Raw genomic sequence first — 6,678 nt, 5'->3', positions numbered from 1 at the left:
TTCATCATACGAATCCTTCGTCAACTCAAGATTCGCTAATTTATTTGCATTTGTTTTCGCAAAAATTAGACGGTCAGTTACCTCTCAACTAATTATATTACGGAGATCCGCACGCACCTTGAATGTCGCAGAGTTTTCGGAACTGTAGTAATTACTCGTCGTACGTAGCTATTATAACCACAGTCGGGGTAAAAATAATTTCCACTCTCTGAATGTGAATCAGTTACCTATAAGTATAATTAGTGTATATGCGCTGATTTTTTCCAGTGACACACTTATAACTGGGAATCAGTGATTTTTCACTGCCGTCAAATATAGAGAGCGTCGTCAAAATTGGAACAAAATCTCAATATCAAGATCGCCATTAGGATTCTATCCAGTTAAGGTATATTATATCTGTCTAATGCAAAGTGCGTCAAGTATCAAAATAATTAGCTGCATGCAGAGTACAAAGAAAACTGCATGTAGTAACAATAAATTTGGTGAGATGTTTTGGCTCAAATAATCTTCAACAATCCAGGAAGTGGAAGGTTTGCTAAAACGCTGCGAATGTGTGCCGATTAATGTCTTACCTTATACGTTTATATTGGCTGAATCATTGTGAAATAAAAATCATAGATTTCTGTCAGATAATTGTCCTGCTATAATATGCAACTATTACAACTGACGGACTTCTTTAAATCCAATTTGAGTGGATCAATGCGGAAATTGGAAAACAGGAGAGCGAAGATGTGATAGGGTGAAAATGTGGAAGAGAATGTGAACGGTGGGAATATGATTAGATGAAAAGGTGGTTCAACGATGCGTTATGTTAATAAAACTTGCGAAGCTTACTTAAACCTGCGTTCATTGATTGATCACTCACTCAGTACCCTCCGACCTAAAAGTCCTTTAATAATCTCAAGTCAATGCAATCGAGCTGATCTTTAGAACTGACGATGTGATCGACTGGCTGGATAATTAAGTTACAAGATTCTCCCGTACTGCGAATACTCCTGGAAATAATTTTTATACTGAAAAACCGAAGTTAGTTGAGTGTGAAATGAATGGGTAACCGTTGAGATATCGCCGATCTTGTCGTATTGCGATGTAGTTCTGTTAGAGCAGGTTGCAAGACAAGAAAAGTGAGCATATCGTGTTATCATGATTTTCTAAGACCGATCGACCAGGTGGAGATTATTTATTGGCGCAATGCGACCGCGGAGATTTAGAGAGATGAACAAAAAACACTTGGCTCTGCGTCAGGAAATGTTGCAGACATGTTACATGAGGTGGAATTCTCAAGTGAGTGGCAAATCGACGAAAATGAAGGATCGCGAATCGTGGATAAGATGCCCGGGGCCCTCGCTAAGGCCATTCACTTTCCAATCCTAAAGAAAGTGCGATTCTCAACAAACTTGAGGTCGGTGTATGACCTCGGATATTCTCGGTCGATCTTCTCTTTCACCGGCGACTCCGAGGTTGCTGAGCGCCTCGACGCTTCCTGGACGTTTGTCATCGAAGATGCTCACCGAGGTAGCGTTGATTGATCTGTAACGAAGTTGAGAAAAGGAGAAAAATTGAGAAATTAATATACAGTCAAGGGAAATGTCGCCGTTGTCAGCATGAGCGCACGAGCTTTCTAAATACTTTTGTAACGTAGGTATATCGGTTAAAACAAATCTGTTGAATTACAGATTTACTCTCCCTTACGCACGATCGTACGCGTTACGTGTTCCCCGTTACGTTCGCAAATGTTATTCATAACTCGTTATTACCAAGGAAAAAGTCTAAGGTATAAGCCGTCATAATACTTGCACGCAAGTTTCACGTCTCAGGAAAGTCACGAAGCTACACGCTAACCGATCATGATTGTGGGTGAATCATTTGGTCGCCGAATAATTTTAGACGCGTGCATGCGAATTAGATTCTATATCTAATTTGATGCCAACGCCGTGCGGACACAACTCGCTTGAAAAAATATATTTCGTAATGGTACAAAGAACGCCGTGTGATTTTGATCCCACCGGTTATAAGAGCCGACCGCAAAGGAATCCTACACTCACCTCTTTTTTTTCAGAAATCGTACCGATTCCGGCTCCTCGTAGAGCACTTTCGATTTGGTCAAATATCAATTTTCGAACGAGCGAGGGAGAGAGATAGAGAGAGAAAAAGTGAAAGTTATGCGCGGTGGTTCAGCACTGTTCGTTCTTTCGGCATTTAAAACAAGTTTTCAAATATTGAGGTGATTCGCTATCAGATTTCTTGCAATTTCATTTTCTCACAACTCTCACTACCTAAAATTTATGCGACATCCTCGAAGATTATTTTCATGGCATATCTATTTAATACTTCCCGTATATTTCTCGAGATTCGATCTTGAGAGATTTGAACGATAGTCGTCCTGTACTTTTAATTATTGGCCGCGATATGTCGTCCGAAAAAAATTATCTTCCGTCATTTGAGCTCCAGATTGACTCCGTTTACGGTATAATTTTTCATTAAACTTATTACGCCCTAAGGCATCGTGTGATATAAATGGCGATGCAGATTCACACTTACGAAACAATTCTCTGCTCTGATCTATCCTTGCGCATCGTTGCGCAAGTTTTTCATCTAGTCTAGAGCCGGACTGTTAAAGTTTTGAAACAACGTATCGCAAGCGTTTTGCTTTATTGCACCGAAGAGACAGACTCCAACCGCATTCTCAGCGACGAGCTAGCTAGCATCGTTTTACATTTCAGTGGTCAGAGGCCATAATCTCCATAATTTATAAGAGGCCAACAATTTCTCTGACGCATGCGCAGGCGCGCGGAAACTTAATGATAAATGCAATAATTGCGATTCAATAATTAATTAACTACTTTGACAACCCTTCATCCTCGATATTTCATAACGTTTCACCAAACGGTAGAGTCAAAATAAGAGTACTTTTGTTTACAACGTTCCTCAAGCGAATCAAGCTCATCCCTGTGGCCTGCAAAAATTATAATTGCAGCGAAAAGGCGGAAGTTAGCGTTGAAAAGAGTTGGGCCAGGGTTCGCGCGTGTGAGCGTTGGGTCCAGTCGATACTTAGATATTCAGTCGGCTTGCAAAACTTGCCCTCGAAGGAGCGCTGGCTCGGGCAAGATGTGCACATCCATGAATCATTTACGTAATCATGCGGCAATCACTGTGGCTTCGCTCTATGACCCCTAAAGCAGACTTTCTAACTGCATTCTGGGTGTACGCTCGTACGACGAGGAGTACAGCCTTGTGTCGTTGCGGTGATTGCGAAACGATTTTAGGGGTTAAAGAGAAGCCGATTGTCTTAAATAGACTATAAGATAAACAGTGTCATCTTTGTCACAAAGCAGAGTAATAATCCCAATTAATAGGCGCAACATTTTTAACTACTGATCTGAAAAGTTTGATATCTTCTGTAGAAATTCCTCAAGTAACATCTTGATGAATGATTGTATTTAGTTAGAATCACGATTTTGCAAGCTCTTGAGATTCATAAAATCATTATCTTTGATAAATTCAAGTAAAGTTTTCTGGTTCAACCGCTATAGGAAGTTTTTACAGAGCTTCCCATAAAGCATTACATGTACCGTCTGTTGCCTAAAAAAAGTTTCAAAAGATAAATGCGATTTGATAAGAATGAAATAGACTCAAATGACGACGTTCTCATGTTTCACATACGTACTTGCTCATAAATTAATAGGATTAGCTCCTAATAAGGGACGCCGCTTACCACTGATAACATCTCAAGTGTTACATTTTTCGAACAATCATTTTTCACTGATATGATGGCATATGGAAACGAGACTTACTTTTTAGTCCCCAAGCGACTCCACATAATTCCGCATCAGCCGAACGATTTAATATGGTTACATTTTTTTTTTTTTTTTTCTAGAACAGACCAACGTAAAACTTCCAGCTTCGTTCTTTCTCGATCTACGCGGAAGTGTGAAGTTGCAGATGGAGTATATTAAGTTATGAGAAGGAAAGTGGAAGGTGGTATTTTAAATGATAGGTTACAATGTAATGAGGCTAACGCCGATTTCTCAAGTGTCAATTTTCTCTGAGACGAGAGCTGCAGAATAATACCTTGGACTTTTCTGGTGATCAGTAATCAGAGGTTACGTCTACTGATCCGTGCGTGTTGTAACTGCTATAAACGTGTTTCGCTAATAGCTTTTGCTCCTATTTCAAACTACTTGTCGATTCGATTCCTCGCAGACACACGTCTGGATTATAAATGACAAATGGTTACCGATATCGAGAGAGCGTAATCGGTGATCGAGTGAGAAGAAGGTATATGTATATAATTAATGAAACATTCTGCAATTCTGTCATGGAAAAATTACTTCAAGGAGAAGGGAAGAAAAAATTTCAATTGGTTCTTAGGTTTTGCTACATCGACTGATGAGTTTGTTACTTGTTGTTATTTCGAAACGATAATTAGTTCAGTCATGGCCGGTGTGCGGTAATTGCAACCCTTTGCAAATGGCATGAAATAATGCAATGTACACCTGAATCGATTCGTCAAGCTACCCGAGAATCATTTACCGTTCCGTCTATAATTCGTTTTAATTTTCCCTACGTATCCAACTGAAGGAGGAGGTGAATAAATGGCTGTGTAATGAAACTGCACCTGTGACTGTATGAAATTTTGATTCGTACCTTCAAAAATCATTCTTAGTAAATGTAGAAATAATTTTGCATGAATTCTAATTAATTATGATACATCGATTAGTGTACTGAATATTTCACAGCAACGCTATGGGAAGAAAGTTGCACACGAAATGTCGATGAATTATCATCTTGCTCGCTAACTACGCAAGGTGTATCACATTTATGTAGATAAAGGAATATTTTTTCTCGCTTTCTTCGAATACAAAATGAGTTCCAACTATGTGAGAGTAGTCAATTTTTTGAAAATTAAAACATGGGATTTTGTATGCTCCTTTCAATTATAGCGCTGTAACGTTCGTCAAAACTTTATACTTTGATAAATTGTAAGAACTACGTAATCCAGAAACTAATTCACCAACTTTCATTGCGCGGGTTAAAAAGAAGGAAGGTTTCAGCACTCGCATGTTACGATTATGGAATTCAAACGCAATCTCATAATCATCAGCTTGAAATAGCATGGCAGGTTCACACACAAGTCGAGGCCTTATAACTCACAATTATAGATGAGCAGAGGAGTAAAAGTAATTTTGGTTGAGTATAGGCCGCGATCAAAGTCTGTACTAATTCGATATTGATATAGGTGTAATTTATCCACGTACTTTCTATATAAATTTAAATCGTCATCTGTATTTTAACTTGCGATTAGTGTTAGTAAACATGCAGATGAATGGTTTTTTTTTTATTTTTTTTCTGTTACATAATTCGCGAGAAGCTTCCCGAATCACGTATAATAATGCAGATATGAAATGCTGAATTAGTCAAATATTGTACATTTTATACCCAGTAACAATAGGGCACCAATTCCGACTTTTATTTAATGGTACTGTACGGGTTGGTCGATTTTAATCGCCCTAGACGAATATCTCAGAGACGAGAAGGGATATAATAAAAGCCTTCATACAAAGTTGAAGGGCTTCGAGGGGGAAAGTTAATCTTAAGATTTGTAGTTTATGCCATTTTTCAGTTTTTGCATGTAATACCTGATTTTAGATGGTGAACACGTATTGCAGATCTGAAGCAATTAATAGCAAGATCAATGAAGAATTGAGAAACTTAAGAACGAGAAAAAATATTGATTCTAAAAAAGTAAGCGGCTGGCTTTTGATTGGATGTGAGCCATGCAGCTTCCGAGTCCATAGGAAAAAATAATAACATCCAATTCGAATTTCGAACTACAAATTTCGATTCGTGATTAACGATTTAAAAGCTCTAGGTACCATATTATGTAGAAATATGAGGTTTTTTTGATTTTGAAACGCTTTAATGGGTCCACCATTATAAATTTTTGAAGTTTTATTTTAGATTCGTTATCGGTGAACCAAAAACCGTTCGCCTACTAATTTGTACGGAAATTGGAATGTTTTCAGGTTTTTTTCCACTGTATTGGATTTGCCATTTTGGATTTCGCAAAACTGATCTCATTTCGTGATCAGCCACCTGACAAACCTTTGACTACCAATTTTCATAAAAATCTAAATGCTTGTAGGTTTTTTCAACATATTGAATACGCCAAACTTAAATTTCGCGAATCTGACTTTAAATTCGTGATAAGCGATTCAAAAACCTTACGGTACCAATTTTCAATCACATCCATTTATCCATTCTCATGAGGTCATTATTTTCATTTCATTACTCAAATTTTGTCATTCAAATAATTCAAAAAGTACTGATCCGATCAAAGTCAAAATCTAATCAGTTCTAAGTTTGGAAAAGTCCCGTGGATTAAGAAAAAAATCCTTGAAATCCGGTAATTCGTTCTCGAGATATCGGCGGATAAAAAAATTGGTCACACGTATCATACGCAAATGCATACATACGCAGACACAGCGTCCATTCGAAAATGATCGGAAGCATCGAGATCTAGCGAATACTCAGCATTTAATTTTCGGGGTGATTACAACAACTGCTTCTTTTCTCAGAAATCAGAGAAACGGGAAGTTGAAAATTAATAAGAAACAAAAATGTTCGTATACACTTTTGAATTTGTCTTTGATCTCGCTATTTTGTGTAAAACTTATT

General features: G+C 37.9%; 1 long non-coding RNA gene across 1 annotated transcript in view; it reads right to left on the bottom strand.

The window, feature by feature from the left end:
- Nucleotides 1-452: 452 nt before the first annotated feature.
- LOC124303100 (uncharacterized) overlaps nucleotides 453-6,678 on the bottom strand; it is a 59,635-nt gene continuing 53,409 nt past the window's right edge. Inside the window, exon 4 of the long non-coding RNA XR_006907831.1 lies at nucleotides 453-1,530. This is a non-coding gene — a long non-coding RNA (uncharacterized LOC124303100). The remainder of the gene's footprint in view (nucleotides 1,531-6,678) is intronic.

The sequence above is a fragment of the Neodiprion virginianus genome, chromosome 4 (assembly GCF_021901495.1).
Source record: "Neodiprion virginianus isolate iyNeoVirg1 chromosome 4, iyNeoVirg1.1, whole genome shotgun sequence".
NCBI lineage: Eukaryota > Metazoa > Arthropoda > Insecta > Hymenoptera > Diprionidae > Neodiprion > Neodiprion virginianus.
This window is presented reverse-complemented; position numbering and strand designations above follow the sequence as displayed.